The following is a 12,779-nucleotide window of genomic DNA, read 5'->3' on the forward strand; positions in this document are numbered from 1 at the left end:
TAGTCTCTTCCTGCCCCATGTCTCCTCAAATATTGGAGATCACCTGCTCTTAGTGACTGAATGGAGCCCATGGCTGCCTCTTTCCTGTACAAGAGGTCCCTCTGGAGAGGTGTGGCCAAAGTTGGAAATTGGCTTTCACATTAAACGGTGGGGGAAGGAATAAATAAAATGAAAGGCAAGCTGTTCATTGCAAATGGATGACAAACCTCTTGAACTTGCAGAGTGAATTTAAATATCAAGGGTAGGTTAATGGAGGTTTGATCACTACCACTTGCAGCCGAGCACAGTAACCAGATCACTTGCTTTAGCATGCTAAGATCATTGCAGGGGCCAGGAAAGAGCTGTTTCCCCCCCTCCTTCCCTCTCTGTCTTTCCACCGCTGTTCTGCAGTGCTGTAGAATTGGCCAGGTGCTTTATAGAGGCTTACTGTCTTCCTCCAAGGCATGAGGAATTGGCTGCAGCCACAGGAAGGATAACAGACGAGCTGGACCAATAGGCTACTTTAGGATGGAAAAGCCGAGGTTTGGTGGAGGATAGGTTCCCACATTTTGTCATTAAAATGGCTCTGAGAGTATTTTGATAAATTTACTGATCCCACAAAATCATTTTAGGGGAAACAGCCCTTCCTTTCGCTTGGCCGCTCACCAAGATGCAAGCAGCAACAAGCCAAGTGGATGACCTCAAACATCCCAGATCCCCAGGCTGGACTTTCCAGAGTTCATTTCTTTCTTAACCACAAGGCCATGCTGCATTCATTTCCCAGGGGGGAGGATATATATGAAGGATTAAGCTCAACTGACACAGCTCCTGATGGTTTGAAAATGTCTCTGTTGTAATAGAAGAAGGTCTGTGTTTATGTTCCCAGGTCATCTTTTAGAGTTCCAGTTTTAAGAACATTGTGGAAATAGTGTACATGGATCTCTGGATTCCGGTCTTGTTTCCTTCCTTCCTGGTCTTTTGGTGTGTGTTTTTTTCATTTTATTTTTTACCCACAGTAGCTCTGAAATCAGTTGGTCAAACTGAACCGTGCAATTTCTGGGATGGGATATGCCTTTTTTTTTTAAGGACTACTGTGAACTCGTGCATGTTTTGATTAGAATTGTGTGACTGGCAGTGCTGAACTTCCTTGCCGTATTTCTGCTTGGTTCGGCAAATTTTGCATTGGATCCCCTGCTGCTTTGGCCCTGGTCAGACAGTGTCTCAGAAAGAATGAACACAGGGAGGTGATGTGTGTTCGTCTGGATTGTACCTACTGCGACCATGGGGTGTAGCACTCATCTCACTTCAGGCTGAGGGAGCCGGTGTTTGTCTGTAGACAGCCTTCTGGATTATGTGGCCAGCATGACTAAATCACTTCTGATGCAATGGGATAATGTGATGAGTGCCAGAGTGCATGGAAACACTGTTTACCTTCCCGCCACAGTTGTACCTATTTATCTACACTTTTTTGCTCAGTATACAGTGGCATGCTGCCTCTGATTTTGGAGGTAGCAATTGTGGGTGTGCACAGCCCCCTCAATCCAGCACTTGGATGCTCTGGGGTTGACCCAACCCTGATCTGGGGTCCAAATCAATTTGCCCAACACCTGCCAAGCAGCAAGTAGTTGGGAGGGTTTTGGTCCATTCTCACTTTTCATGAAGCTCTAACCTATTCCTTTCACCTTTCATGAAGCTCTAACCTATTCCTTTCATCCTGCCGCAGCCAGGGCCTCCTCTTCCTCTACCACCACCACATGCAGAGGCAGTGGAGAGATAAAAGAGATTAGCAGCATGTCTATCAATTGAACATGGTAGGTCAAGTGGATATAGCTGTCCCAAAGATCGATGTAACTGCAATTTCCTTTGGGAGAACTACATCCACCATGAACCTCTGGGCTCCATTTCTGGAGCTTCATAGAAGGGAGGGAAGATGCAAAAACCCACCTCTGATCTTCCCACTGCCACTATGAGGCAGTCTTGTGGTATTCAGCCATAAATTAGGAGTGCAGGACTCCTAAGTCCAAGCATCACAAAGTCCCTGGCTTTTACCTTTTTCGTCCCTGTTTAGAGATGGAGCAGCTCATTCAGTTGCAGCCAGAGACCTTTCCGCTTGTCTTGATTCTCTGTGACAATCTTCTCTGTGACAATTATCTTTTGTGTAATTGCTAGCCAACTCCCCAGACAGAGAGTTCACAAGGGAAAAACCAATTTTCCATTTGACTCCATGACTTTAATGCCCCAATTTGCCTATCTTTGATAGGCATTTCAGAGTAAAATCCCAGGATATAGAGCTATCTCATCATCTTACATAACATGGAAGAGTAATCCAAAGGTGGGCTAAACACGACTCCTTTCATGCTACATAGTTGCCATTCATAAGTTATGTCAATCAACCATTGACTCATTCAACACTGTGGAGGGGATATCTTCACTCAACATAGTGATGTATGTGGAATTTATTGTATGTATGAATATAGTCCTTTATTTCCTTCTCGGGAGACCAGTGATGTTTCTTGATAGTAATATTTTGTTTGTTACTGATTGTAATACTATGGGAACTCAATAAAAACTTTATTTTAAAAAGAAAAATCTCAGTATATGGCATGGTGTGTGTGTGTGCTACTGCCCTCACCAGCCCACTAGTAGTCCTGAATCTCTTTGTATCAATATGTCCCAAAACACTTGGCACAAGTTGCAATAGTCTAACTTCTCAAAGATGCCTTGAGGCAAGGCTGTGTCTGATACCAGGTTCTGCTCCCCTCCACCAACTTGCCCATCCCCTCAGCCAACACCCAGTTTTGCCTTCTCCTCAATTTGAACACTTAAAATAGATACAGAAAACATTCCTGTTACCACAGCTGATGCCTGTGGTTTATGACTGCTTGGTGTGTCTCTAGGTTTCTGTGGTATTGGTGGCACTTGGCTGGACACATTCCAGACCTCAAGGATTGTTCCAAAGGATTGATGCAAATGGCTTCCAAAAATGTTAATTGGGGCTTTCCCCAGATCATCTTGACCCCTTTTCGTGATGGGTGACTTTGAATTTTATGCCTTTTCAGTTCAGACTTTCTGATTTTCCTTGATTTTCTGACTCTGATTTTTACACATTATTAAGAGACATTGGTCTTGTTCACATGCAACACTAAAGCAAACCAAGCCTTAGTTCTTGGTAGCATGGCAGCAGCAGGACCTGGGAAACAGCAAAGTGGCCATGATTTTCTCCAAGCCAGGGATGACGAAGCTCAAAAGTGTGTGTGTGTGCTGGAGGTGAGGAGAAAAAGAATTAAAAAATGTACACAGAAACTTCATTGTCCCGAGGTAAGGAAGTATGGCTTGCTGAAAGGAATCTTAAAAGATACACAGACTTGGACATACATTGTTTTTCTGTGAAATTATAAACACTTCTGCAAATTATAAGCTGTTTCCTGTCAGTGTTCCAATTCCAAATTCAAATTAAATTCTCCTTTGCTGAGGAATGGAAAGGTCTGCCTGAAGTTCACCGGTGGTGGAAACAACTTGCAACGATGCCTCCCGACACTGCCACAGAGCAACACAAACTTGGCAAATCTGGGGGAAGTGATGCTTCCCACTCCTACATCTTCTGCTTTAATGACTTGCCTGGAAGTCTGAAATCTTCTGCCTCACATATTTTCTTAGGGTGCAATCCAGACACCTACGTTGCACAGGACAAATTGAAAGCACAATGTCTTAAATATTATGCTGATGACTTACTGCTTTTGCCACTGAAGTGACAAGCATGTGAGAAGAGTTCTGTAGGACAAAGAAAAATCACATTCTGCATAGACCTAGCTCAGGGAATTTGGGACATTTTTACAGAGAACCAGTGAGTCAATCAATCAATCAATCAATCAATCAATCAATTTATTGTCTATAGCCAAAGGTCTTCACAATGTACACCAGTGATAACCTGTAATTTTGCCTAGAACCAGTGAAATCCTATGTGCTTTGAAATCCCATTAACGTAAATGGGTCATTAGCCTGCATTACACTGTTTTAGACTATGGCCAGTGTGGCTCTGCAAAGACTAGACATATATTTATCTGACCATCTCTATCCACCCCTTTCATGGCTTTCCCCTTGAAAGTTTGTTTTAAAATCTTGTACTATAGAGCAGCCTGCTGCTATCAATGATAAACTTCTCTGCTCAATATTTGTGCTGCATTTTATATTTGGGGGTCATTGTTTTTTATTTGAATTGTCATATTTTATTGGCTTCGTAAGCCACCCAGAGGACTTTGTTATTGGGCAGCACAAAAATGCCATTCGTAAAGTAAAACAAGTTGATGCTGGGCTTTTAAACAGCTTGCTGTGATTTATCATTTGAGATATTTTTTTAGTGCATTATCTTGGCTTTATCTGTAAGCTGCTCTGAGATCCACAGTTGAAGAAGATCTAATGAATATATTGAGTCAGATTCCGCTAGTGCAATGGGGGACTTCCCCCCTTTCTTCCCCTCATGCCAGCCACTCCATGCCTCCTAAAATGGCTTTGGGAAGTTTGGGGAAACCCCAGAACAACATGTGGGAGGAGGAAGACCGGGGGATCATTCCACCTGACAAGCTGAAATACTTGTGCTAATGGAGCGATTGCCATAGCCCTACACTGAATTCTTCCCATTGAAATTATTAAATGTGTAAATAGATTTCACAGGGCTGCTTGGGAGATGAAGGAACAAAAGAATCATACACGGTGCTCAGAGTACAAGTCTATGCATTTCTACTGAGAAGTGTCCCATAAAATTCAGCGAGGCTTACTTTCAAGTAAGTGTATATATGTTTGCAGCCTGAGAATACTAAAAAATGGTCTATAAATGATGAGTGTGAGAGAAAAGGCCTGTTATCAGGATGGGAAATGGTGGCGAACCTCAGGTCCAGGGTCCAAATGCACCATCCTGCAGGAAACCTGTCAACGAAATCTGAGCCACCCAATTGCACTTGGTGGTGCTATTATAGAGCTATAGTATCAAATCACAGCCATTCATTTGTGTTGGAGAAAGTGAAGAGATATCCCTGGGGACACCACTAAGGTGGGGCCAAAACCACTTCCCACTCCTAGTGAGCTAAGCCATTGAGAATCAACACTGTGCCTAACTGCCTTTTGGGTTCTGTTTCGTAGTCACTCACTGCAGAACAGGATATGGGGGGTGGGAATTGAATGGTCAGATCTGACTTTTATGTATATAGGAGGTTTAGCAGTGGCACGTCCTACCTGCTGAGGACAGCCCTCTATTTGAAGGAGTCATCCATCTTGAGGGCTGTCCAGTCCAAGTCTGGGTTAAATATAATAAACCCTAAGAAGCAGGAGGGGCTTGGAACTAGTCCGTCAACATTTAGCACATTTGCAGCAGAGTGAGCAGGCATATGGATCACCTGGTTACAATCTTCCCCGTGATGGTGAAATGTACATACAGTATAAACTAGTATATCCAAGTTGCATCCTATCTTTTTTCTGCTGATGCATTTTCTCTCTCTATGTGGGATGGGCAGCATTGCATAATTAGCCACTTTACACTGATACAAAAGCAACTTTACTACAGAAAGCTGTTCAGAAATCAATCTAGCACATCTAAAAACTGACTTATTGGCAAAACGCCTTTCTCCGACATCCACGTTGATGCAAATGGACATTGAAAGCTTCCATTGATGAGACTGCAGCTTTCTTTGGCATGGTAATATAAGCTATTGCCAGGTAGCTATTGCTTAGAAATCCTTCCTGACATATTATGGACAATGCAGTCCTCTGATGCTATGCACATTGGCAGAACACATGCGCTTTTCATGCGTTAAAGGTCTTAACACTTGTTGTCTACAATGTCACAATGTTATTAAACAGAAGACACTCCACATCATGGTGTAAGAAAAATGTAGTGCATTTCTTTTGCTTGTTTACATATATAAACATATTGACACCCCATCAGAAAGGCACATTTCTCTCTGGAATGCTCCAAGCACCTTTTCTTCTGCGCATCCACTTTCAAATGACCCCTTTTAAAAGCAGGAAACACACATCTCCAAAGAATGATCCCAGGGAGTTCTGAGCCATGTCTGGTGAAGAGAACCTAGCATTTCCTATTTTTTAAATACCAACTCCGGAGCAGCAGCTTTCTGTGCATTAGCGACTTGAGCCTCCTTTGTGGGTTACTTGTGTGAAAGGTTATCATGTGAACAAAAGGTTATAGGGCCATATCTTTGGCCTTGCCCCTTGCAACACCTGGTTCTGCAAGCCCCACCCCTGCTGTGTACATATAGCATGGATGTCTGAGGTCAGGAAGCACCACCAGGGTTACATCCAGGATCCATCTGGGTTCCAAGGCTGCCTTGGGGTAGAATATAATTTTTGTTTTGTTTACTAAACAGTGTGTACTAGGAATCAGTCAGTTTCACTTATACTCACTTTCTCATTTTTCCTATATTAAATTCAGTTCTCCACATTGCCACGTGTGTGTGTGTGTGTGTGTGTGTGTGTGTGTGTGTGTAAAGCAGGCTTGGCCAAACTTGGCCCTCCAGCTGTTTTGGGACTACAACTCCCATCATCCCTAGCTAACAGGACCAGTGGTCAGGGATGATGGAAATTGTAGCCCCAAAACAGCTGGAGGGCCAAGTTTGGCCATGCCTGGTGTAAAGGAAGTCCTCATGAAAATTCATTAGCGGATTAGTGCAAATTTCTCCTAAGATACCAATTCTTATATGCAAGTTTGTACATTTTTGCAAAGCAATTTCTCCTAATAGAATGCAGTTATGGGTTATTTTCACTGCTATTTGTCAGTCCAGGCTCACTGTACCCCAATATATGCATTTCAGCACACATTGCTTGACAGAAGAACTGCCTTGCAAAATTCAGAGAAACGCGGATTTCAAAAGATGGCCATGTTCATTTTATGTTGGAAAATGTGAATTATGTATAGTTGCCCTGAAATGTGAACTGAATTGAATTTCTCCACCACCCCTGTTGCATACCCAGTTCTGTTTCCTCATTAATATTGTATAAGCTACCTCAAGTTGCAAAGGAGATAGGTTTTATATTTAAAATAACCATAACAGATTGGTGGCTCAGTGTTTTACCCCTCTCCTCCATTTTTTGCACCAGTTACTTGCTATAGGAAAGGCATGTGCTTCAGTTTGTATGGAACACCTGCCCGAGTGTGAGGCATATTGTTGTAGCCCAGGGTGCTCACTGAGGTGATGCCAGCCACTCCGGTGAGGTTATCCAGAATATCTGGGCTGCATTTGGAAGCTGATAGGAAGATCTTCTCAAATAACTGGATGACCATCTAACACAGGCTTCCTCAACCTCAGCCCTCCAGGTGTTTTTGGCCTACAACTCCCATGATCCCTAGCTAGCAGGACCAGTGGTCAGGGATGATAGGAATTGTAGTCACAAAACATCTGGAGGGCCAAGGTTGAGGAAACCTGATCTAACAGGTCTCTTGTGCCTTTGAACAGTTACCCAAGAAGAGGGGGTGGGAGGGAAACCAGATTCCTTAGATGGGGAAAACTTTGCTTATTTAATGTCTGCCTATCTTGAAGCTGTTGAAATCACAGAAGCTCCGAGGAAGAAGAGGACAACTCAGCTTTCCCCCTCCAGCTATCAGTGTGAGGCACAACTTTATCAGAGAATCAATCAAGAGGTTAAACCCATTACTGCTGTTTTTGCCCAGACATGGCAGAACCTGAAATCTTGTTTCCCCTGGCCTTTTGTTGCAGGTATATTTCATGTCTCTTTAGGTCTCCTACTTAAAAGTGCTGACTAGGCAGATGTGTGCTTGTCTGTCTGATCTGAGTGAGGGGAGGTTTAAAGGAATGCACGCCAAATCCCTTTTCACATTTTCCACTTGAATGAGTGAAGCAAGATCACGATGAGCAAGGCTAGACTTTTAATCGGCCATGCTCTCTGTACTCATCTCATAACTTAACACAGTCCGTGGACTTCCTGACTGGACCTTCTGGAATATTCCACCCAACGATGCCTGCACCATCTCCCACAGTGTTCCAGAGGGTTCTCAACAATCTAGACCAGAGTTCCAGGGGCACGGGAGGCTGCAAGGAGGAAGGCTAATTGGTGCAAATCACCTCTCCTCCCACCAGCAGGAATATCTAGGGTGGATGCTTATGCTTCAGAGGCAATGCATCAGTAAGCAAAAAAGGACAAAAGAAGACACAGATAAGCATAAAATATGCATATCTGAATATATCCTCAATTTTAGAAAGAACTGCTGTCATTTAAATATAAATATTTCATGGTAGTGGGGAACACTGTGGTCAGTAAGCTGTTGTAGTCACTGTTGATGGGCCACTTGCAGACTCCTTCTCTCCATTCTTAGGATGGAATGGACAGCTCTTCAAACAGTGGTTGCCTTCAAGTTTCCTTGGACAGCTCTTTGGGTAGACATGGCTAGCTCCCGAGTAGTGTTCTGCACATGGGGACTTATCTCCCAAAGTATTTAACCCCCCCCCAAGTCATCTTCAAGGTCACCAGAAGGCCCATGCAACCTAGATGCTGTGGATCCTAAATCCAAGGCACCACATCAAGGTTGCATGGGACCTTCTGGTGGCCCTGAAGACAACATGAGGGCCAATAGTGGCTCTATAAAAATCCCGGTTTTCCTGCTTGCCTGGGACTACAAATATGGGGGTCATCAAATCGATTATTATGTATGGCAATAGGCACCACAGTCAGCTTGGTAAGTCACAAGTTGGACAGACCTGCCTTAAAATGACTAGCCTTATTTCCAGCAAAGGGGCAATTGCCTGCTTCACACTTTCTGTGGCAAGGGTGTTTGCCTTACATTCACAGCTTTTGTAAGTGGAATGCAGGATAGTGTACAGCAAGCTAACAGTAGACACATGCCAGGGTGCCATAACCCATCACAACTCCCTGCTCATGTTCATCTAATGACACTGTGTGTGTCTGTGAGATAAATGCTTGCCTGTCCTTTGATATCACTTATTACACTGTAAATGAACATTGCTCCTGATACACTTACTGGAAAGCGTATGAAATATGACAGCACCGACAGGGTTAAACCAGGCTGAATGTGCCTTAGAAAGCAGACCGAAAGTGTAACCTTTGCTTCAAAATCATGCGTTTTGACTCCGAAACACGCCTTTAATCCTGTAATTACACTCTGAGCTTGCTGTTTGCAGTTAAGGAAATGTGAGCTCCTCTCCAAATGGCACCGGCATTGACCTTAAATTACAGGGTTTGCCTGCCCAAGTGGACACTAGCGCAGAGTGTCCCACCTCCCTCAGCCCATTCCCAAGGCCTTGGGCTGAAGGCACGCAAGTCTGCGTCTTCTGTGGCTTTTGCAAAAATCCAGGAGGAAATAGATAATTCCTTCAGCAAATGAGTCCCTTGAGAAGAAAATTTACATTCTTGCATTTGCCTTTGGTCATTACAGAGCATGGCAGTCCTAATTAATTGGAGAGGGCGATTCTCTAGAAAATTCTCCAAACTTGAATTACTTTGCAAAAAACATCAGAATTCTATTTTCTTAATTCAAACCCCACGCACAACTAGTATTCCCTATGACTATAGATTTTATAGCTTGTTACCCTTATTTAAAGCTTCTTGTTGCTCTCTGATATGCATCTGGAGCTTTTGATCATGAAGACTTCTCAGTTCTTTTTCACTGAAGGGCACAGATTGATGTGCATGTAAGAAAGAATAAGTGCCTGTGCTTAAATAATTTTAATGTTCTGTTCTACATGACATCACTTTCCATGCCAACATTCCGTTCTGTTCAACTCTGTATTGCTTTAATACTGCTTTTAATTATTGGTGCTGCATATAAAGCATGTGCAATGGCTTAGAAGGCCATTTCCATGTAGTAAACGCCCATGCCTTTTTAATTTTTAAACAATTTATATACTGCTTGATTATAATTGTTTCTAAGGGGTGTGCATCAAGCTCAATACATGCAATACAGATAAAAACAGTTTAAAATGTAAATATATGTTCAGGGATCCCTTTAAATCAGGCTTCCACAAACTCAGCCCTCCAGATGTTTTGAGACTACAATTCCCATCATCCCTGACCACTGGAATTGCTAGCTAGGGATCATGGGAGTTGTAGGCCAAAAACCATCGGGGGGGGGGCCGAGTTTGAGGATACCTGCTTTAAATGCATGCTGGAATAATAATAATAATAATAATGATGATGATAATAAGAAGTAGTAGTAGTAGTAGTAGTATTCGGTAGGCACTGAACATTAATCAGGTAGGGTGGCTGTCTGATCTCAGCTGGGAAGGAATTCCACAAAATTCCACAAAACTCCTGCTGGAACTGAGCCATACATCTGAGCCATGGGGGACCACTAACAGTGACTCCCCTGTGGATCTCAGTGATCAGGCCAAGATATAAGGAATCAGGTAGTTCTTAAAGTATCCTCTAACCAAGCGTCTAAGAGACCTTGTTAATTAACGCTAGAACTTTGAATCTGGCTGAACAGTGTATGGGCAGTTGGTGCTTCTTCTTGCTTTCCTCTGCTTGCTTTTCTTGCAGCAAATATCATCAATGTCATGAAACGATGTGAGAAGATAGAGCCCTCCAGAAAGGCAGCATCTTATGTCTGACTCCTAGGATGCTCATAGGACACATAAGAGCATAAGAAGAGCCCTGCTGGATTAGGCCAAAGACCCATCTAATCCAGCATCCTGTTCTCACAGTGGCGAACCAGTTGCCTATCGAAGCCAAAAGCAGGATGTGAGCATAAGAGCGCCCCTTTGTGATTCCTGGTAAATGGTACTCAGAGGCATGCTGTCTCTAACAGTCGAGGTAGAACACAGGCATCAAGAGCATTCTCATCAGTGAACCTGTCTAATCACTCTTTAAAGCCAAGTTGATGGCCACCACTGTTTTTTGTGGGAATGAATTCCATAGTGCTGTGATGTGAAGTGCTTTCTTTCGATACAGCTGTGGCCTTTGCATACCAGATACCTGGAACTATTCTTTATTTAGAATTAATTTATAGCTATATATGCAAAGAGATCCTCAAAGTCATCACAATTAAATATATCAACACAATACAATATGTTACTAACCAAAGGGGGGAACCTATCAAAATTACCAGGCCAGAATGATCTTTCTGGGAGATTTGATGGAATAAAAATTTTCTTCAATAGGTGCCAAAATCCCCAGAAGGTCAGCCCTGTCTATTATCCACCAAAGGATGTTCCACAATACTAGAGATGGTGCACTCAAAGCTCTGCTCCGTGTCACCACAGCAGAGACCTTACAGCACGCGTCACCACAAGACACTGACAGCTGGAGTGATGGCGCTGGTACATAAAGGGAAAGTGATCTCTCAGGTACCTGGGTCCCAAGTTGTTAAACTTTAAGCCTGGCCTGGTAGCATACTGACAGCCAGTGAAGATCCCTCAGTGCAGGTGTAATGTGTGCTCCTCTCCCAATGGTATATTCCCGTCAACATGATGTAGTATGTGGTTGGTCCCCTTGGAGGCACTCAGAGCCTTGGGGGGCTTTTGCAATTGCTCCTATTGCCATCATCCTACTGGTTCAGTCTTCCATGGTCCTCCTGTACCTTGGATGGTATGTGGATAGACATCTGCTAAAGTCTACATCCCTCCCTTCTGGCTCCTGGCATGTTTACTTCTGGTCAAGATGGTTGCGCCATGCTAGAGCCAAGAAATGCCTTTTGGATGGAGCAGGCTTCCCCAAACTCGTCCCTCCAGATGTTTTTGGCCTACAACTCCCATGATCCCTAGCTAGCAGGACCAGAGGTCAGGGATGGTGGGAATTGTAGCCTCAAAACATCTGGAGGGCTGAGTTTGAGGAAGCCTGGGATGGAGCATTGCACGTGCGTTTTTAAATGGCTGGGTTTTCTTGGAATTGCAGTTGAAAAAAGGATTAATGAATGATGTGCTACAATTGATGATGGAGCTGAACATAAGACCAAGCAATAATACATGTAGAGTTCCTCATCCACTGGGCTTGTCCTGCACAGTTGCATAGGAGTGCCATTTCATTGCAATGGTTTGATACCACAAGGAACTAAGGTCTACCATCTGGAATGTTATAGCATCTTTATTACTGGAATGAATGGTTCCCCCAAGTTCAGCAAGTTTTTCACAGAGCACAATGTCTTCTGCTCAGATCCCTGCAGTCCTGCGGTCATGCGATGCTTGCCGCATTTGTCAGCCATGTGGCTAATGTGATGCAGTGCTATTGACGCAATCCGACAAGGAGACCACAGGAAGTTCTAGCTTGGGAACATCAGAAGGAAGGCGACAGGGAGCATTTCTGGAAGGGCAGCAAACATGTTCCGAATTAACACATCATCACTGTTCCTGTCATGTGGAAGGTCCTGTCTCTGGGGTGGGGGGAATATTGTTGCAGAAAAGGAAGAAAAGATGATAGACAGATGGATAGACAGACAGGGTGGATCACAGAAGAATAGATTGCATGTAAAGGCACCATTAGAAATTGAGAGAATAGCAAAATACAGCCCATGGCATTTCTGCCATGAAAGCCTACTGCATAAATTTGTGCTATGTTGAACCCTGATCAACTCAGTGTAGAAAGCAATGGCTGCCCTGTCCTGCCTTCCTAGTCACCTGCTCAATCACATGCCACCCAAAAAGAACAAAAGAAGACAGAGATCTGCATAAAGCTTAGAAAGAATGACTATCATTGAAATTGAAATGGTAGTCTCACCAGTGGGGAAGATAATTTTGAGAGACTAAGGATGAATAACAAGTACCTTGAACTTTCAAGAGGAACCTCCAGAGTGTGCTGTTGCTCCACAGTAAAGAGAAGAAAGA

This window comes from Podarcis melisellensis, assembly GCF_964234715.1.
Source record: "Podarcis melisellensis genome assembly, chromosome: 1".
Classification (NCBI taxonomy): Eukaryota; Metazoa; Chordata; class Lepidosauria; order Squamata; family Lacertidae; genus Podarcis; species Podarcis melisellensis.